Genomic DNA, 22,604 nt, shown 5'->3' with positions numbered 1-22,604 from the left:
AGTTGGCCCCAACACACTCGAACTTAGCTGCACACATTCGTTTTAAGAGTAAATTTTAAGGGTTCAGAATCATTGTGTTTGCTTCAGGCACAGTTTAATATCTCCAACTCCTGTGGTACTTCATATCCCTGCATTTAATCAGTAGATTTGAAATAAGCCATGATAGCATGGTTATTGTAAAGATAAAGAACATATGTTACTTCAATTCTGTCGTTCTCTGAGACCACTTGGAGTTTTTCTTGGTTTAAAATTTAAAGCCGAGTGCAAACTACAGTGTAATTTTTTCTTTCTTTAAAATAATCATAACCTACGTAGAAAGTATTAATTCACTACTTTTCCCCTTTCCTGTATTGTAGTATTTGTTTTATTTTTACTTACTTTTTGTTACCTGACATGATTATATATGTCATGTTTGAGAAAAGAAAACTTTGAGACGTTTGAGAAAAGAAAACTTTCACTGTTTACATTCTTTTCTTTGGCCATTGTTATTATTTGTTTCCTTTCATGATTATACTGAAAATAATTTGGTCCTATAGAGGGAGGAAATGTTGACAAGTGATCCTCTGTGGGTGTCAAATAACAGTGAACACACACCGTAGTTAGAGGGGACATACTGATCACTGAAATGGGACCTTTTCTTGGTCTCTGATTTGTGGACCTTTTGGGTCTAAGGATGATTGGGAAAGCAGGGTCTGCTTGGGATGTCATCCACGAGTAGTGGAGGACTATTCCAAGACTGGGTTTGAGTAGACACCGGGGAAGGAAAATTGTCTTAGGTTTGTAACCTGTGTATTCAGCTCCTTCACTGTATTTTGCGAAACATACTGGAGGGAAGAAAATCCCTGAGCTTTACTCTCATGATCACACTGGGCCCTTACACTGAACTGAAACATGACATACATCTCATGTAAAGATGTGTCTAGCACAGCAAGAACTATGGAGACACACAGGAAAGGTTCCCAGAAACCCGGTCTCTGCCAAAGGGCCAGGAGTGGCCATTCTATTCCTCATCCCAGGTGAAGACTTTCAAAAACCTCCATAGTGAAGAGAAAATTGAAAGTGATGACAGAACCTATCGGTATATGCTTCATCAGTTGGATACATTTATATTTAAGTTAACTGTCCAGCAAAAAATGTTGAGTTCAATCTCATTAACAAACTTCTTTTTGGTCTTAATAAACATCCTCAAAGATTGTTTCAAATAGATCTGGATGGTCTGGCTTTTAGAATCAATGAGTAGGTCCCACAGAGAGGCAGCTCCCTTCCCTACCAAAGACCACATTAGCAACCTTATTTCTGTCTGAGCGAGCTTCACGCTACACTCAAATTCTTCTAAAAAATAAATAAAAATACCATAAAACCTTGAGTTGCACAGAAGATAAGAACCTGAAAAGTACTTTAATCTAAGACAGTAATTGGAGGCATTAATCATATATAATTGGAGGGTAGAGACCTCTGCCCACCAATTTGACATTAATTTCACTGAAAGAAGATATTAAGACACAACCTTGTAATGGAATTATTAATCTGATTAAAACTTTACTCATGAACATGAGCAAGCAAATCGAAAGAGAAGAAATAAAGATGTCCACAAATACAGAAAAAGGTACTTGGCAGACGATAACCAAAGAATTGCAGGTTAAAATGGGGCGTCACTTCCATCTATTCTTTCTTGAAAGTAGTAAAATATTGATAATCCTGTTTTTGAGGGTATGGAAAATTGTCATTTAAATATACTGTTTTTTAGCAGGAGTATAAGCTGATCTAACTTTTTGAGAGGACAATATGATCAAAATTTTAAATGTGTATTTTTTTTTACGCTCATACCAGATATTTCACTTCAGGGAGTTTATCCTAAGGAAATAATGAAACGAGGGGGAAAAGATTAATGTTCTAAGATATCAATATCATTGATGTCATTATAAATAATTATAATTTAAAAATTGGAAACAACTAAATATACATTATATGCGATTGATTATTTTTTAAACTAGCTGAATTTTTTCCTTTTTTTTAACAGAAGTATAATTGATTACAATGTTTCATGTGTATAGCAAAGTGATTAGAAGATATATATAGATATATAGATAAATAGATATACATATATTCTTTTCCATTATAGGTTACTACAAGATATTGAATATAGTTCCCTGTGCTATACAGTAGGTCCTTGTTGGTTATCTATTTTATATATAGTAGTCTATAACTGTTAATCTCAAATTCCAAATTCATCCCTCCCCCCCCTTTCCACTTTGGCAATCATAAATTTGTTTTCTATGTCTGTGAGTCTATTTCTGTTTTATAAATAAGTTCATTTGTATTATTTTTTTAGATTCCATATATAAGTGATATCATATGATATATGTCTTTCTCTGACTGGCTTACTTCACTTAGTATGATAATCTCTAAGTCCACCCACGTTGCTGAAAACGGCATCATTTCATTCTTTTTTATGGCTGAGTAATATTCCATCATACCACATCTTTTATCCATTCATCTGTCAATGGACATTTACATTGCTTCCATGCCTTGGCTCTTGTGAATAGTGCTGCTGTGAACATTGGGGTGCGTGTATCTTTTCAAGTTAGAGTTTTCTCTGGATATATGCCCAGGAGTGAGATTGCTGGATCATGTGAAATAAATTACAGTATACACAAATGATGCAATACTACACAGGGTTTTAAAAGACTGGGGTAAATTTTGATGTAATAGCATAAAAATTATCCCATTATATTAAAAAAAAATGAAAATAAAGAGGTTAAGAGCCGCCTCGTGCCGGGTCCCACGGTCTCAGCTTGAGCCGCAGCCTTCATGCCGTCACCTCAGCCGCTTGCTTCGTGGGTCGGTCCTTCCGGCACACAGGCTCCAGCCGCGCCCGCAGCCGCCCTCCAAGCCCTTCAGGCCGCCCCGGTCTCTTCGCCTGGCCCGACCCAGCCCGTGAAGATGGTGGACCGCGAGCAACTGGTGCAGAAAGCCCAGCTGGTGGAGCAGGCGCAGCGCTACGACGACATGGCCGAGGCCATGAAGAACGTGAGTCCCCCCACCCCCGCCACCCCACCCTTCGCAGACGCGGGTTTTCGCTGGGTCGACTTGGGGACTAGTCGCCCGTCGCTCCTGCAGGTGACAGAGCTGAATAAGCCACTGTCCAATGAAGAAAGAAATCTTCTCTCTGTGGCCTACAAGAATGTAGTTGGGGCACGCCGTTCTTCCTGGAGGGTCATTAGTAGCATTGAGCAGAAGACATCTGCAGATGGTAATGAGAAGAAGATAGAGATGGTCTGTGCTTACCGTGAAAAAATAGAGAAGGAGTTGGAGGCTGTATGTCAGGATGTGCTGAGCCTACTGGATAACTACCTGATCAAGAATTGCAGTGAGACCCCGTATGAGAGCAAAGTGTTTTACCTGAAGATGAAAGGGGACTATTACCACTACCTGGCCAAAGTCGCCACTGGAGAGAAGGGGGTGACCATCGTGGAGTCATCTGAGAAGGCCTACAGCGAAGCCCATGAGATTAGCCAGGAGCACGTGCAGCCCACTCACCCCATTAGATGAGGCCTGGCCCTTAACTACTCCGTTTTCTACTATGAGAGCCAGAACGCCCCAGAGCAAGCCTGCCACTTGGCCAAGACCGCTTTTGATGACGCCATTGCTGAGCTCAATGCTCTCAACAAGACTCCTACAAGGACTCCACGCTCATCATGCAGCTCCTCCACGACAACCTCACGCTCTGGACAAGCGATCAGCAAGACGACGACGGTGGAGAAGGCAACAATTAAGGCCCCCTGGTGGGCTGGCAGCACACGCTGATGCTACTACTGCAGTCTTTATTTTTTTCCCATGAATTGTGGGTCGGGTGGGGGAGGGAAAGGGAGCGATGACCTTCCTAGGGAGAAACCCACGACCTGTCCTGTCTTTGATCGCCTCTTTGACATTTTTGCCAAAATACCACTAGTGGAAAGTCAGGCTAGCTGTGCTGGTATTGGAATAGCAGCCTCACACTGGCATATGGACTGTTCTGTAGACTAATGCAAGTGGAGCTGTCCTTAATTTAACTTATTGCTAGAAAATAGGGTTTTTTTTTAACATCTTTATTGGAGTATAATTGCTTTACAATGGTGTGTTAGTTTCTGCTTTATAACAAAGTGAATCAATTATACATATACATATGTTCCCATATCTCTTCCCTCTTGCATCTTCCTCCCTCCCACCCTCCCTATCCCACCCCTCTAGGTGGTCACAAAGCACCGAGCTGATCTCCCTGTGCTATGCGGCTGCTTCCCACTAGCTATCTACCTTATGTTTGGTAGTGTATATATGCCCATGCCTCTCTCTCGCTTTGTCACAGATCACCCTTCCCCCTCCCCATATCCTCAAGTCCGTTCTCCAGTAGGTCTGTGTCTTTATTCCTATCTTACCCCTAGAAAATAGGGTTTTAAGATGAAAAGAAAACGTAAACGGAATAGCCCCCATTCAATAATTTTTGTGGTTCCAGTAAGGATTTTTATGTACATATGCTCTTGTCTTTTAAGTTCTGGGTACTTTCTAGCTCATCCGTTTTAGCTGTGCATTTTGTTTTTCAGGGTGTACTCTACCAGACATGGAATAGTTAAAATCCCAAACTGATAGACTTAGAACATAAGGTATATTTATCCTTGTGGTTTAGGCCTTGCCAGTTTTCAGAAGTTTCTGATTAGTTGACAGTATTAACACTAAATTGCAGTTTACAGTATTTCTACATTACAGCCATATATGACATCAAGCCATTGATTGTGTGTTTTTTCTTATTTTGGCTTTTACATCCTTATTCAGCCTCATCCAGGTTGGTTTTGCTGTTATCTGTCTCCTAGGCCAAAAGGCTTGCCTGAGGAGAATCAAAGCTACTTTAGGTTTTGTTGAATAGGTGCTTGGCAGGTGGCTGTGGGATTTTTGTCCTTCTTTCTTCTTAACTTAAATCCACCACAAAAATGATTAATCACTTTAATAGAAACGTTAAACACCACAAAAATAGAGGAAAATTCAGGTCTGTATGTCATTTATTGTGCTTATATTTCCAGAGAGATCCTGATTTTTTTCAGCTGCCATAGCTCCTTCCTCAGGGACTGCACTGCTGTCTCACTCCTCACCTGAGTCTTCCCTACTGTACCTTGTGCCCAGGGCATGCGCTCGGGTGGGTTGAAAAGCTGTTGGGTCATAGAAGTTGGCGGTCGTTTTGAGAAAGTTTGTGGTGCAGTGTGTGAAAATTCAGGTGCTAGGAGCTTACTGGTAGAAAAATCCTAAAGGAAGAGCTCTATTCATAAACATTCTGTCCAATTTCAGGAGCCTTGGGTGTCAGTTTTTCCTCCCTGAAAACACTCCTTCCCCAAATAATCGTTGTAGGAAAATAAACTAAAATCATTATCAGATAATAAATACTTAACTCCTATTTGACCAAAACTTTTTCTATGTATTTTTTTTTCTTTTTAATGAAAGCATAGAAGTTGGAAATTGATTTGTACCATCTGTACACGTTTTAGAATTGAAGGAACCCACGATGCTATTTCCACCAGTTTGTTTCAGTTAGCCTTAGGTCCTTGGTTCTCATTTTGGATAAGTGTTAACACACGACCTGTTGCGTGTGCATTCAGCCTTTTTTATAAGGTCAGTAACAGCGTGAACTGCTGAGATAGGTAATGACACCAGACTTGTTTGTTTCTTTGTTTTATTTAGGCAGGGAGAGGAATGAATAGTAATTGAGGAAAACCTGACAGTTGCTTTTGCTAAAACCAAAAGGGAGCTTCCAGTTGTGAAATGCACGTGTTGACCAGGATCTAGGTGACAGTGAAGATAGAAGGGTGTGACTATCCTCTGTAATGTGGCACAGTTACCCAGCATGACTTTCCTTAGAAGGCCCCCTCCATGTGCTAGAGCAGAAGTCCCAACAAACCAAACCTACCAGAAGAACTAACAGAAGAGAGCTTTATAGCTTCTGTGCCCTAACAGGGGCCTGACGTCAATGGCACGGATGGGAACAGATTTGGTGGGGGGGGGGGGGGGAGCGTAAGTGGGGATTTCCTTAATTTATCTTCATGCCCAGTGAGCAGTGTTGGGTCCTTCCTTGTAGCATTTGGAAATGATTTACTGGAACTACAAAACCTATTTTTCTTTTACATTTCAGCTTTAGCTCTGGCTGCTTTTTAGAATAATGCAAGATAAAACCATATCTGAGGGCTAAAAATGGAGGGAATGGGAGACCTGATTTTTTGTTTGCGGTACGTGGGCCTCTCACTGTTGTGGCCTCTCCCGTTGCGGAGCAACAGGCTCCGGACGCACAGGCTCAGCGGCCATGGCTCACGGGCCCAGCCGCTCCGCGGCATGTGGGATCCTCCCGGACCGGGTCACGAACCCGTGTCCCCTGCATCAGCAGGCGGACTCTCAACCACTGCGCCACCAGGGAAGCCCTTAAATATCAAGTCTTGATATTTAAGCAGCTTGAATGGTTTATTTTCTTTTCTTTATTTTTAAAGAAATGCACTTGCCTATGATGCTGTCTCTCCAGTGAAATGATTACTCCTCCATTACCCTATTGATACAATACTGTGCATGCTAGTGTTGTAGTTCTATACAGTAGCTTGAAATTTAGTAACTTATACTGTAGGTGTTATGTATTCCTATGACAAAAAAGAATTAAGTCTTCAAATTTTTTAAAGTTTTTTTAATTTAATTTTTCCTTTTGGGGGTAAAGTTTGCTCTACCGAATAGTGACCGTAACAAATTGATCTGTTTTGGATGTTGCTATAGTGACATGCAGTTATATATTTTGTTTTTAAGGGTGGGGGGGAAGCAAAAGAAACACCAGTGTTAGCTTAATCTTAATGTCTGGTGTTTGTCATGGTGAAATTATAACTATTATAGTGTAGGAGAACAACGAATACATTCTCTGAATGAGCCTTTTTGCTTTTTGTCAAGTTATGCAGTGAACTATTTTTAAGGTCTAATCAGTGATTATTTTTCCAACTCCATGTTTCTCTAAGGAATTATTTCACACACGGACCATTCTTAGCAGTTTTCCTCAGTGATGGAAGATCATGAATGTGACTCATTACGTAGCTGTTGTACATTGAGCAAATAAACTTACAGATCTGAAAAAATAAATAAATAGATAAAGAGGTTAAGAATACTGGGTATGACCAGTACATTGAATAGTTACCAATGCTGACATAATAAAAATGCATTTTTTTGGGGGTCTGGTATTGTCACTCTAAAGTTTGGTCAGTGAGTGTAAATTTCCTCTACAACTAGATGAAAACTGTAGCAAGCCCTTGATTTTTCTGCTCACTCTTGGTTGACGATCCTACAGTCACTTTAAGATACAATTACTGTCTCAAGTGTGAAAAATCAGAATGTTTAATCCATGATATGAATCATAACTGCAAACTTCATTTAGTATCATTTATATATGAGACCTGGTAAGATATTAACCTTTGGGCATTTGTCCTCTAGCTTTGTTTTTGATAGGTTTGCTGTAGAGCAAATCTGTTTCAGACCAAAACCTGCAAAGGTTGTCTTCTTTGTTCTTTCCCACATGGAACTTCTCCTCTTTCCTTCCTCTATGGCACACACCGCCTCCCATGAAGACCTGTCAGCTAAGTCCGGCTCCTTGGGGCTGAGTGAAGTGGGAGACAGGGTGGGGAGTAGGGTGGGAAGAGTGGTGAGGAGATAGAAAAGGCCACATTTGAATTGGCCTAAGGATAAACTCATTGCCCCATCAAAGAAACTGAATCCGAAACCAGGGTGGGGCAATAGGACACCAAAGACAGAATCTAATAAGTCCAAGGGAAGCAAGAAGCGCTGTTGGTTTAGCTGGCCCAGCTCGGACATCCCAATAACAGGAAAGGTGTGGAGTTGTTGGGAGGTGAGAAAGAATGGCCTGTGCAAGAAACAGTAGGAAGGCCAGGGACTTGGGAAAGAGGGGGCATAGGAGGGGGTGGGGAAAGGATGGAGCATGGCTGCCCAGCCCTTACTCTGCCTTATATATCTTACCACCCCCTGGGCAGGGGTCTTATACTGTCTCCTTTAGCAATGGCATGACAGAGGCTCAGAAAAGTTAGGTAAACAGCAAAGCATGAGGTGAAGCCCAGGACCCCTGATTCCAAATCCCCTGTTCCTTCCACATGTCAGTCCCACACGAGCCACGAAACCAGTACCAGGCTGGCTTCTCAGAATCACCTGGAGAACTTCTTTAAAATTCATAATCCATAATCCCTGGTCTCATCCCAGAGCTACTGGAGCAGAATCTCTGGGAGGATCAGGAAATAGGATTTATGCGTAAGTTTGTTCAATGATCCTGTGGTACAGCCAAGTTTGGGAGCTAATCTGTTAGGTGTGTCACGTTACCTCCAACACATCTGCAGGGGGGCAGGCGGGGAATGAACTGTTACTCCCTGAGCACCTACGTCGCTTCATTTTCTTAGGAGCATCTCCTGGACACTAAGTATATCATCACACGTTGTCCTTTCTCGACATGCTTATGAGATTGATAGTATCTCCACACTAGTGAAGAAGCTGGCAACGATTATGGGAAGCGCTGAAAGGGTGCTTGGCTCGTCAGCAGCAGAGCTGGAATACGACCCCAACCTCTAGGACCCCTGGTTCCTAGTTTTCGTACCTTACAAACTGCTAAGGCGGGAAAGACCTTATGATGGTGGGAGAGGGAAGATCAAGATACAGCCGAGGAAAGGGATAATTACGGAGCAACTTAACAGAGAGATCTGCAATAGCGGCCCGGGCTGTGGGAAACCTTGGCTGGGAAAGCGAGTGTAAGGGAAACTGAGGAACAGGTCCAGCTCGTGGATTCGTCCAGGTTTTCCCGAGTCCCTGCCTAGTGAAGACCGGGCAGCTTTGAGAAGCCTTTATTCCAAAGGGCTGGCTCCCTCTTGTGGCCGCTGCCGCTCATCACGGAATGATCTGTGACCAGGCAGCCCTGAAGAGCAGAAGTGGTAACCAGGCTGCACATTGGAATCATTGGAGCTTTTAAAGCTTATGCCCCAGGTCAGTGAAATAGGAATAGCTAGGGAGATTTGGACCTGAGCTGTTCAACACAGTAGCCATTAGCCACACGAGGCTACAGAGCACTTGAAATGTGGCTAATTCAAAATGAGATGTAAGTGTAAAATATACACTGGATATCAAAGGCTTAGCACAAAAAAGAGAATGAGAACTATCTCATTAATAATATTTATATTAATAATATGTTGAAATGGTATTTTGGATATATTGGGTTAAATAAAGTATATTCTTTAAATTAATTCACCTACCTCTTTTTACTTTTTAAAATGTAGCTATTAGAAAATTTTAAATTACATATGTGATTCACATTTGTGGCTCAGATCATACATAAGCTTTCCAGATTTAGGAAATAAAAATACTGGATGCCCAGATTAGTTTGAATTTCAAATAAACACAAATTATTTTAGTATATTTAGTAAATTTTTAGTATAAATATGTCCCATGTGCTATTTGGGACATACTTATTCTAAAAATAAAATTCATTGTTTATCTGAAATTCATTAATTAAACTGGGTGTCCTAAATATTATCTGGCCACACTAACATGTCTATTGGACAGCACTGATCAAGACTCTTTCTACACAGAATGTGGTCTGAAGACAAGAAACATAGATCTAACCTGGGATCTTGTCAGAGATGCTGCATCTTAAGCCTCACCCATAGCTACAGAACCAAAATCTTTCATTTAACAAGATCCCCGGGTTATCTGTGGGAACATCAATAGTTGAGAAGCACTTAGCTTGAGAGCCACCAGCCAAGCAGAGGTGTATAGGAGAAGGAAGATGGGTCTGCCCAGTGCCTTTGACCAAAGCAGACAGTTCTGAATTCCAGACTCTGAACAGATCCACCGCTCTTCTCTATCCCCACAATGACCAACACATAAATGTCAGTTGAGTAAATAAGTTAAGTGGGAACGTGTGAGTGAATGAATGAATGAGTAGAGTATGAATGGATGAACGAATTAATTAATAAATGAATGAATAAATAAATAAGTAGCTGAATGGGTGAATAAAGTATGGGCACGTTTGAGATAGTAAATAAATTCAAGAGCAACTAGAAGGATGATTGAATGGAGGATTTCATAGTGAACTCTGGACTACACAAGGCCCAGGAGAAGGAGGCAGATGGCTCAGAAAGAAAAGTGACCCAAAGGATTGTCCCTTCCTTGGCCCAGGATGAGCCCATGAAAGGAGGAAGGAAGGAAGGAAGGAAGGAAGGGAGGGAGGGAGGACGGGAGGAAAAGAAGGAGGGAGGGAGGATTAAGTGAGTGAGTAGAGAATGAATAAATTCAAGAGCAAATAGAAGGATAATTCAATGGAGAAATACTTAATGGCCTCTGAACTGCACAATACCCAGCTGAAGGAGGCAGTGGCTCAGAAAAAAATGAATTAAATGAATGAATGAATAAAAATAATTGAATGAATGAATGTCTCTCTCTCTCTCTCTCTACCTGTCTAAGCTCTGGCTTTACCCCTTCTATCTTCTTAGGGACCTCAATCTCTCAATTATCCCCTCTCTCTTCTGAACCTTATTCCTCTTCCTCTCTCCTGTTTATCAGCATTTATACACTCTAGCCATGCCTTCTCACCCACCCCCCATATTCCTTCAATCCCATATCCCTTTCTCATCTCTCCTTTCATGGCCAAACTGATGGAAAGAGACATCTACTGCCGTCCCCTCCTCTTCCCCACATCCTATGCACTCCTCCGCTCCCTACATCTGACTTTCTTCCCTCTCACTAGACTTAAATTGCCCTCAAAAGAGAACAGAAGAGAAACGAATGACCTCTTTATCATTCAATCCACTGGACGCCACTCAGTCTCCATTTGCTTGACCTCTGGCAGCATTCGACACTGTCACACTCTCCCTTCTCTTCCAAACACTCTTTTCTCTTGCCTTCCATGACCCACATTCCAACTTCCTTCCACCTCTCTGGTCAACGCTTCCCAGTCTCTTTGCTGATGCCTCTTGCTCTGCCTGTCCTCTAGTGTTGGTAGTATTCCCAAGGTTCTTATCTTTGGCCCTCCATGCTACAGATGCTGTACTCTATTCCCATATGATCTTATTCCTCTAATGACTGTCTCGTCTCTCATCAGGTGCCATCCATATACTGATAACTCATTAATCTATACCTCCAGGTGCCTACATCTAACTATCCAGGGGTCACCTTTGTACATACAACCCACAGATATCTCAAAGTCAATCCCTACCCCAATGAACTTATCTCTCCTTTCTCCAACCTCCGAAGAGGTCCTCCTTCTGCCATGTTTTTACTTTAATAAAAATCTACCATGATACTCTCAGGATCTAAGCTAGAATTAGGGGCTTTCCTTAATACCCTCTTCTCTCTTACTCTCCACAAAATCATTCACCAAAGCCTATCAGCCCTGCCACCTTTGAAACAGGTACTGCATGTTGACTCACTCAATGCCATTCCAATTACTTTCTAGCATGACTTCCTGTACAGAGATTGTACATTTCTCTTGCTTCCTTGCCACTTGGCGGGACCTATGTGATTAAGGTTCTTCTCATTAGATAAAGTTGCATGATGCTTTGATCAAAACTGAGTTATGTAAAAGAGGCAGGGCGTGGGGCATCCATGTTGCCGATGTGGGTAGCAGCAGAGACAGTGTAGTTCTGAGTTTGATAGTGACAGAAGCAGCTGTAGCAGAGGGATTTCTCTACCACCTCCTCTAGCAGTTTTTCTGGAAGCTCAGCCTCGAGTCTATTCCCTGAGTCTTCCTATACATTTTGTGAGCTACTTAATATCTTATAATAAATCCCTTCCTGCTTAAATCATCTGGAATGATTCTGTTTTCTGCAATTAATAACCCAGACTAATACAACCTTTTAAGTAAACCTCAAATCCATCTACTTCTCGCCATTGGCATTGCCACTCCTTCAGTCCAGGCCACCGTAAGTCCAGGCCACCATAAAAGGCTCCCTCAGAAGCTTTCTGGATTACCTGTTGTTAGTAGTTGCCCACTAGTCAATCCCATTCTCCATACGCAACCGAAGTAAGTAAGCAAGATGTAAAGATGAGCTTATCCCTCCCCTCTCAAGCCCTTCATTGGCTTGCCACCACACTTGGGATGGAGTCCAAAATCCTTAAGAGACCTATTAGACCTTTCATGTTTACTCCATGGCCTACAAGCCCTCCATGTCCTGGCTTCTGTCCAACTCCCCAACTCCCTAGCCCCTCTCTCACATTCACCCACAGCCCTCTGTGCTGCAGCCATTCCCAACCCCCTTTAGCACCTGGTCCTCCCATACTTACTTTTCATTCTCAGCCTTTGCACAAACTACTCTGTACCCAAACCACTCTTTACCTCGTTCTTCCCACTTCCCACTTTTATGGCTCACTTCCAATCATCCTCCAGGTCTCTATTAGTCGCCATTTCACTCAGGAAGTTTCCATAAATAAAAAGATTAAAAGAAATTTTCTGGAGTATCACTCTGTACTTCATCTATTTCGTGTTTTTGGTAATTTGATAATTGTCTTAATCCTTCCTCTAGACCATGAGCTCTCTGATGGCCAAAACCACATCTGTATTATTCACCATTGAATCCCTAGCACCTTGCAGAATTATTAGGATGCTTACTAATTTTTAAAATAAATTTATGCTTTAGTAAACATACTTGAACATAAATTGTACCTAATCTCTCAGTGTCTCCAGTTCTTCATTTGTAAAGTTGGGATATTCCTATCTCATAGAGTTGTTATGAAGATTAAATTAGGCAATACCTCTGAAGTTCTTATAATAATGCTTGGTACAGTGTAAGTGCTCAGTAAATGTCGGTGGCCATTATTATTATTTCTCTACATAAGGATGCTCTATGTGAGTTAGTATCATGGAAATTGAGGAAGAAGCTGAATCTGAGATCTGAGTATACATGGTATGGGACAGGAACAGCTGCAGGGGAGCAGGATCCCAGAGGCAAAATTGATACAAGAACATAAGACTGTCAAGAAATTGCAGAAATTGCAGGCAGGGCTTTGGAGACCCAGGAGATGCAGAATGAGTGATAAAACCAGTCTTATTTAGATCGCAAGAGGCTCAGTGCTCCAGGTAACCACAGCATACACACACACATGCATATTCATATCCAGGGAAACAACCAGCCTTCAGGCAAAAAGCAGTTTCATTCTAAAATGAGAAAAAATAAACTTTTTTTTTCTTACTCCATTAACTTCTCCTTACAAAAAAAAATAAAAATTCTACAGAGACAAGATTCTGACTCAGGCATACACCAAAAATATGTACTTTACCCATCAGGATACTTGGATTCTCAGTCTACAAACATCTATATTATGGTTGGTGGTGATACCACATTTTCTCCAAGAATAGTAAGTGAGTACTTTACATTTGTGTGATTATATTGTTAATTCCAGTGGTGCCCAGAACAAAATGCAGCCTGTCTTGAAGGAGTATTAGCGCCTCTATCGCTAGTGAAACAGAAAACTGCTTACAGTTTAAATGTTAGCTTTTTTAAACTTCTAACCATCAAGATTTCAAAAATCAGAGATTCTGGTTTTTCAAAAATCATATTACACGTAAAAAGTAAACACTACTGGGCTTCCCTGGTGGTGTAGTGGTTGAGAATCCGCCTGCCGATGCAGGGGACACGGGTTCGTGCCCGGGTCTGGGAAGATCCCACATGCCGTGGAGCGGCTGGGCCTGTGAGCCATGGCCGCTGAGCCTGCGCGTCCGGAGCCTGTGCTCCGCAACGGGAGAGGCCACAACAGTGAGAGGCCCGCGTATGGCAAAAAAAAAAAAAAAAAAAGTAAACACTACAAATAACCTAAATACTCAACAGCGGGGGAAAGGTTAAACAAACATGGTACATCCACATGATAAAGTATTAAAATTTACACTTACAATAAATTTTTGATAAAGTATGAAAATATTTTTGACAGATATAAAGTTAAATAAAAAAGCTTGAGTAAAAACTATACATGTAGTGTGATCCTTACTATTTAAAAACCATGTATTCAAGGAAAGAAGACTAGAAGGAAATAAAGCCAAAATGTTAACAATAGTACCTTTTAGAGATAGAGTCACAGTTTATTGTTTTATTCTCTGTGCTTTTCTTGGTTTTATTTTTTTGGATTTTTAAATTTTTTTCTTTTTCTTTTTGAAAAAATTTTATTACATTTTATTTTTTTAGAGCAGTCTTAGGTTCACAGAAAAACTGAGGGGAAGGTACAGAGATTCCTCATATAACCTCCCCCCCACACATGGATAGTCTCCCCCATTATCAACATCCCCCACCAGAGTGGTACATTTGTTACAATTGATGAACCTACACTGACACATCATTAGGGTTCACTCTTGGTGTACGTCCCATGGGTTTAGACAAATATAAACTGACAATATAGGATCCTACAGAGTAGTTTCACTGCCTTAAAAATCCTATGCTCCACCTATTCTTCCCTCTTTGGATTTACACATTTTTTTTATTCTGTAACATTTTCTACATTTTATATTACTTTTATAATAATAATAATAATAAAATACTGTCATTTAAAGAAACTCTTTTTTAAAGGAAAATGCACATTGGAGCTTTCATTTTCCCCAACTCAGAAACACTTGGAGAATAGTTTCAGCTCCACTGAATAAAAGCACCAAAAGGTGAACATGCAGTTTCTGTGTGGAGTACCAGGAGAAGTCAGGGTACCTCTGGGCCCAGGCTAATCAAACAGAAACCAGCCAGCCCTCCCACCTTGTTTACTCTCTTGCCTCATTCTCTTTCGGAGAGCAGGAACCACAGAGTACCACTGCTTCCTGATTCTGAGTGTCAGCTCAGATAAGGTGTGTGCCAGTGGTGAATGAAAACTCCTCCGACCATATCACTCTAACCACTTGCCATGTAGGGGGTGTCTTCTCATCTCATTGTATACATTAACTAAAGGTGACTCATTTATATTAAATTTTTTTCATTAAAAATTATCATTTAAATCAAAAGCGGGGGTGGGGAACCTGCCTCAGTTCACGTACATAATCTCTTTAGTTTGGAAAACTGTCACTGTACAGGACCTTTATCAGGAGTGTTCTGAAGCATCACTGCACTCCCTTTTACTAGCCTTCTCTCCTGGGAGGACTAACAGTATACTTACCTTTAGCATATCTCCATTCTTCAAAGTGAAAATTGGATTTCAAGTTCTTAAAAAAGATGATTTCCACAGTACCACATTCCACTGGTTCATCTCACTTTTCTTGATCCTGTCCTTTGACACACAAAAATTTTATTCTAATAAAGTCCAGTTTCTTTGTTTTCTTTTGTTGCATGTGCTTTTGGTGTCATATCTAAGAAACCATTGCTTACTCCAAGATCACAAAGATTTATGTCTATGTTTTCTTCTAAGAGTTTTATAGCTTCAACACTTAACATATAGGTCCATGTTGAGTTAATTTTTGTATGTAGTGTAGGTAAGGGTCGAACTTCATTTTTTTCCATGTGGATATCCAGTTGATCAGCACCATTTGTTGAAGAGATTATTCTTTCCTCTATTGAATTGTCTTGGCACTCTTGTCAAAAACAAGATTTTTGACTTATGACATTATGGTGAGGGTTTATTTCTGGACTCTCAATTCCATTCCATTATTCCTGTACCACACGCTCTTGATTACTGTAGATTTGTAATAAGTTTTGAAATTGGAAAGTGTGAACTCTTCAATTTTGTTCTTTTTCAAGGTTCTTTTGGCTATACCAGATCCTTTGAATTTCCATATGAACTTTAGGATAAGCTTATCATTTTTTATAAAGAAGTCAGCTGGAATTTTTATAGAGATTGCATTGAATTTGAAGATCAGATTGAGGAGTATTGTCACCTTAACAATATTAAGTTTTCCAAGTCATGAACAGGAGTTGTTTTTCCATTTATTTCAATCTTTTTAAATTTATTTCTATAATGTTTTGTAGTTTTCAGAATATAAGTTTTATACTTCTTTCATTAAATTTATTCCTAACCCTTTTGCTCTTTTTTATGCTATTTTAGATGAAATTGTTTTCTTAATGTCCTTTTCAGATTTTTCATTGCAAGAATATAGAAATGCAATTATATATTGACCTTGTAGCCTGTAACCTGCTCAACTCATTATAAGCTCTATTAGCTTTTTAGTGGATTCTTAAGGATTTTCTGTATATGAGATCATGTCATCCGAAAATAGAGATAGTTTCACTTCTTCCTTTTCAATCTGGACATGTTTTATTTCATTTTCTTGACTAATTGCCCAGATTAGAATCTCCAGTAAAATGTTGAATAGAATGATGAGAGTAGACATCCTTGTCTTGCTCCTGATCTTAGCGGGAAATCATTGTCTTTTTAGATATGATGTTAGTTGAGGGTTTAATAGATATTCATTATCAGATTTCAGGTTTAATAGATACTCTTTATCAGATTTAGGATATTTGAAATCACTATTTTTACTGTCTACAAAATTCCTTCAGAATTTCCTTAGTTATAGGTCTGCTAATGAAGAACTTACTCATTTTTTGTTTGTTTGAATGCCTTTTCTTTATCACAAGTCTTGAAAGATGTGTTTGCCAAATATAAAATGGTAGGTTGGCAGCTATCTTCTTTCAGCCCCTTGGAGACATCATTCCACTGTCTTCTGCCTTCCATTGTTGCTGACAGTCTACTGCTGCTCCTTTTAAATTACTCTCTTGTTCATCAGCTGCTATTAAAAAACTCTCCTTATCTTTGATTTTCAGTAACGTCATGATATGTCTAGGAATACATTTCTTCCTATTTATCTTGCTAGGGATTTGGGGATTTCTTGAATCTGTGCAATGGTGTCTTTAATCAGTTCTGAAAAACTCTCAGCAATTATCTCTTCACATACAGCATCTGCTGCATTCTCTCTCTCTTCTCTTTGGATTGCAATTATACATATGTTTATGCCTTATCACTGTATCTTGCAGGATTCTTACCCACTTTTCTTTCTCTCTCTCTCTCTCTCTCTCTCTCTCTCTCTCATCTCTATCTCTAACTCTACCTCTATCTCTGTCATCTCTATCTCTCCCTCATTTTACCTCATACAGTATTGTGAATAATTTCTTTAATGTGTCTATCAGTTCACTAATTCTTTCTTTGACTATGTCTAATCTGCTGTTGTGTTTTGTTTTGCTTTGGTTTTTGGCTGGCTCTTTCTCATGGAGTCTTATTTCTATGTGTGCCTGGTTATCTTTGGCTATATGTTATATATTATATATTTTTTAATTATTTGAAGAAATAATTCAAGGCCCACAGTAAAGAGATGTTCTGCAAGGAAGAATTTGAGTTTGCTTTATGCCAGGTGCCTGAGGTTATTGCCAGTCCAAAACAACCTTAAATCAAACTATCTGAATACCAGGGAATTTTTTTATAGCTTAAGTTCTAAACTTCTGGTACACCCTTATCTTGAGGGTTTAGATTTTTGGATTCCCAGTTAATTGTGGGATAGTCTCTTGAGTCCTCATCTTTAGCTCTCATGGAACTTTGATTTTTCTTCTCCACATATACCTCACTAGGTTGTCAAAACAAAGGTTCTAATTTTGAAAGGTCAGCAAATGCCCTCAATTAAAAGTCACTTCCATGCTCAGTTATTTCCCAGGGTTCTGGTTTTCTTTCACTTTTGGCTGGTGATCCCTTTATTTTTTAAGAACCCTTTTTCCTAATATTTTATTCAGCTTTTTAAATAGTTTCCAGTGGAAGGATTGATCAAATTACATAGCTCACCATTTCTAGAAACAAGGAACCTCTCCACCTGGCATTTCTACCATTTCTACTGCCCATCCTGAGGACAACAGACCAGTTTTCTTACTCTTTTTTAAAGCATCCTTTCCTGAAGACTCAGAGATCCAAATTCTTCTCCCCCTCAGTATCTGCTACCATGTTTTCTCTCCAGAGCTGGATTAGGCTAACCAGGCAACTGATAGTGATGACAGTCCATATGGGATATTACACCATCACTGAATAAATTGGAAATATGATGTCATTTAACTCATGTTTCCTCACACAACTCTATACCTTGTTGGTGAAAAGTTAAATAGTCCCACTGCCTCCAAACTACAATGTGCCCTCCAGTAAAAGTTTTTCAAGTACATCTCTCCAGCACCTCTTTTGCTCTTGACTGTTCCAACCCAAAGCCAGCCTGCTAATGACCACCAAAGGTCTCTGTCACAGAGAACTGAAATTATAAAACTGAATCATGCATAGCATAGTGCCATTTACTGAAATTTATTTTAAACTTTGTAATAAGCCTACCAAGGAGATGTCTGCTTCAGTAAATCATAAAACTATAGGGAAGAATGAGAACTACAAAAACGTTTTATGGAATGTTTTTAGGACAACTTTAATTAACAGAAGTAAATTTTTAATAAATATGTTTTCCTCATCACTTCTAAGTAAGTGTTGAACAAATACATAAAGACTTTTGGTTGGACAGAGGGCTGTAAATTATTATTCTCACTTGATTTCTTCTTCCCCTAGCTTACCTGCTCCCCAAAAGATGCTTACAAGCTAATTTTTAATATTTTTTTTGAAGATTTTAATGTTAATCACTCTGCACAGAGGAATAAATAAAAATAAAGTAAATATAATGGAGTGACAAAAATCTAGAATTTTCCAAATTTCTTGTAGCACTGGTCCTGCACTCTTCTTGACTATTTTCTGAAATACTAACCGAGTTCCATTAGACATCAGTTCTCCACTTTTATTCCTGACTATTAAACTCCACACAACTACTAATTACTTCTTTTACCTTAGAGGAGGGCTAACAGCTATTTGTACCCCTTACCCCAAGCATCAAGATGCAGAATGAAAGATGTCTTCTGGATAGAACAATGTATATTTCCTTGTCTCTATCTGATCACCACAAGCTGTATTTGTCAGGACTCTATCAGTTAAAAGTTAGAAAAACCTAATTCAAATTGGCTTGAGCAGAGGGTGGGATGGTGGGGATGGAGAGATTTGTTGGCTCACATAACTGAAAAGTTTAAGTGTAAACTCTCTTTAGGCAGAGTCTGGTAGAGGGAATCAGACATCATCAAGATCATCAGTATCTCTCACCATCTCTCCTTTCTACTTTTTTCTAAGTTGATTCATTCAAGATTCCAATAAGTGTTTCCAGAATCTTCAAGTGTTCATCAGACTCAATGCCTGCAGTCCCAGTGAAAACAGCCCCTTTTCTTTCCCAACAACCCAACAAAATGCCTAGAATTGAGTCTCACTGACCTGGTTTGTATTTTGTGCTCATTCATAATCCAATCACTGTGACCAAGGAGGTGAAAGGTACTGATTGGCCAGCTTCAGTCACATGTCTACCCCTAGAGAGGAAACCACTCTACTGGAACCTAATGGACTGAAAGTGATAAGAGGTCATTCCTCAAAAGAGCGAGCAAGATGCTCTAACTTAGGGTGATCAGCTGTCCAAATCTTCCCCAAACTGAGGGGTTTCCCAGAACCTGGGACTTTCAGTGATATATCTGGGACACTCCCAAGCAAACCAGGATGACTGGTAACTCCAGTGCTGGTATCAGATGATTCAAAAAGCTATCATTGAGCCACAGTGCCTTGTGACCTATATATCAGCAGCAGTGCAAGGTTCTCCCTGAAGACTTCTGGTTTTTCTTTATTTCAGTTCTCATGGAAGCCCTTCCCACCCAGTCCTCTGTGGTTGAGCACAGCCATCACTCATCACTGTATTACTGTGTGGGGCTGAGTGGCTAAATCGCAGACCCAGCCTCATGCTGCTCACTTAGCTGGGTCTAAATGAGCCTGATCTACCCCACCTAAAGTTTCAAGCTCCCTTTCTGTTGATAGGCTCTGCCTCAAGGGTCATTCAACAGGTTTCTTGACCTCTCTACTTTCCTCCCAGGCCCAAGCTACATATTCTTCTCTCTTCTTTTTGCTTCATTTCACTTTTATTCACTCTTTCCCGCTTCTTTTCTCTTTAATCCTAAGGAACTTGGGCTACTCTCTTTGAGCCCCGTGTCTATTCCTCAGCCTTGTATTAATACTTCTCTCTGCAAAGCCATCATCGCTCTGACTTACCAGTCTCTCTCTCAACTTGCTCACAGCTGATGTGGCCAGTAATTTCCAAATAGGGAAGCACACAGTGCAATGACAGACAAAACAATACACTGGGATACAGGAAGATTATTTCAGAACTTATATTTACAATCACTTTGTATTATCCTCCTTTAATTTCTTGTTAGGCTATGTTTTGCAATGTAATACATAAATATAGTAGCACATATATATCATTTATAAATAATTTTACATATCTGGGAACAAGGACTGAATCTTATTTATTTCCAAATTTCCAGTGCTTAGTGTACACCTGGCTCCGCAATTCCTTTTTAGGCAAATGCATCCATAAATGAATCAAATAGGTCACACAAAATCAATCAGTCAATGATGTTCCTTAGTCTCTGTCTACAGAACATTCTAAATAAGTCCTTGTAAGGTTATAGCCACTGTCTTTAGGAACTTTTCATTGCTTTTCTTCCACGCCTGATGAGAATGATTTTTTAGCAGACACACTGCCCTTCCACCCACCTTAGTCTGTACACCCCCCACCAGATCATCCTGAATCCTCAAGATTTCCCATCTTTGCCCATATATATCTCCTCCCAAAGCTAACAACTCCCTTCAGGATCACCAAAACTCCCACCCTCACCTTCCATTCAATAATCATGCTTCTAGCCCCTATATGCTGGCATTGCTTCCCTTCAAGAAACCTTAGCAGTGAGCATCTCATTGGCTATAGGAAAACACCCAGTCCTCCAGCTCCAGGCTTCTGCAGCCATGCTGCTCCATGGACCATGCTGATCCATGATGATGGTTTTCCCATCTGAAAAGAAACGAGAGGCCTTCCCTGGTGGTGCAGTGGTTGAGAGTCCGCCTGCCGTTGCAGGGGACGTGGGTTCGTGCCCCGGTCCGGGAAGATCCCACATGCCGCGGAGCGGCTGGGCCTGTGAGCCATGGCCGCTGAGCCTGCGCGTCCGGAGCCTGTGCTCCGCAATGGGAGAGGCCACAACAGTGAGAGGCCCGTGTACCGCAAAAAAAAAAGAAAAAGAAAAAGAAAAAAAGAAATGAGGGAAGAAATGAGGACAATGTGGATCATAAATCCAAATATATATATATATGCATATATTTCTGAGATTGTGGTTTTCTAGCTGTGTGTGACTGTCCTTTATTCTGAGATTATGGTTTTTTATATTTTTTATATCAAAATATTTTTCTCTTACGAATGATGGTGATAATAATTAGTTATTGTCTTTACTGGGAAAAATTAAAATTTGCTGGTTTCCTTTGTGTCCTGGAATCTTTTATATGAAAATTTACTCATTCATACAATCCGAAAGACTGGAGATCACCAAACCATTAACAAAAACACAATGTTTTGTTTTATTTGTCTTTTTAGGGGGAGAGAGGAGAAGTTGATTCATGGGGTAAAACACAGAGTCCGGAAGAGGTTACAAACTAAGCTTTGCCATTCAATCATCGTGCCTTAGCACATCTCTTTCCTGATAGCAGCTCTTAGAGCTGGGAGTGAGTTTGAGGAGCCTGGGGCACGAAGCATCAATGAGCATCAATGAGGAAGCGACATAGGTGAGGGCAGGGGAATATGAGGATCATCTGTGACATCATCACACCTGCATGAAGGGCTGATTCTGTCCTAGAACATTTGGCCTAAAAGTGTTTCCTCTATTTCAGGGGACACCTTGACATTGGTTTGTGCTGGCAACAGAAAAACATGGACACTGTGGATGTGTCCATATTCCTGCTGCATTTTGCTTTATCACCAAAGAAGGAAGGTTTGGGTTTCCCAGCTAAAACCCTGCTTGGCAGACAAATAGGGACCTAATTCTTGTCTAGCCTGAAATGATGTATACTGTCCAAATTCTTTTCCAGATATGTTAGGCAAATTTTTTATTAAAAATCCATATGCAATTAGTCACTCCAACTAGGACCCAAAAATATAGCCAGGTCTAGAAAGCTGATGAATGCTGGGCAGTATATTGATTATTCTTGCTTACTGGCTTTAGAATTGAATCTTGAAACTCAAATGGGGTGGAGGACTTGAGTCGTTTATACCCACCACAGTCAAGGGAGTATAATCTTTTTATTCCCACAAGCCACACCAAATGGAAATGAGTCACCGTGTGGCTGAGTCCTGTCCTTGGAACACCCACATTAGGCTGAAACTCAGGGTTCAGCGGTCATTTCTCTGAGTCATAGCTAACTCAGGAGCATAAGCTTATGACAAGGACATGCTGAGTTTCTCCTGCAGAATCTGGGGTAGATATTTTACCTGGAAAGAGTAGACTGGCTCTCTCGGGAAATTTGAGTTTGTGTTTTCAGAGCCTACACTCAGTGCCAGAGATCTCTGCATGTAGTGGTATTCAGCCTGTTATTCTCCAAAATATTCCTTATTTCTCTGGGGGAGAGAGGTCCAGTTTTGGTCAAATGGTGTAAGTAAAACCACACGATGTTAGAGTTAGGACATGAACTTCTTCATATGTTAGCGTATATACTGAGATTGCTTTGCCTCTGATTCCAAGATTTTT

General features: G+C 40.3%; 1 pseudogene across 1 annotated transcript; it reads left to right on the top strand.

The window, feature by feature from the left end:
• Positions 1 to 2,592: 2,592 nt before the first annotated feature.
• On the top strand, positions 2,593 to 3,776 carry LOC309962449 (14-3-3 protein gamma-like; annotated as a pseudogene). The gene is made up of 2 exons: positions 2,593 to 3,030; positions 3,121 to 3,776. The product of its transcript is annotated as a 14-3-3 protein gamma-like (transcript).
• Positions 3,777 to 22,604: the final 18,828 nt, after the last annotated feature.

This window comes from Leucopleurus acutus, assembly GCF_964270905.1.
Source record: "Leucopleurus acutus genome assembly, chromosome: 5".
NCBI classification, from domain to species: Eukaryota; Metazoa; Chordata; class Mammalia; order Artiodactyla; family Delphinidae; genus Leucopleurus; species Leucopleurus acutus.
This window is presented reverse-complemented; position numbering and strand designations above follow the sequence as displayed.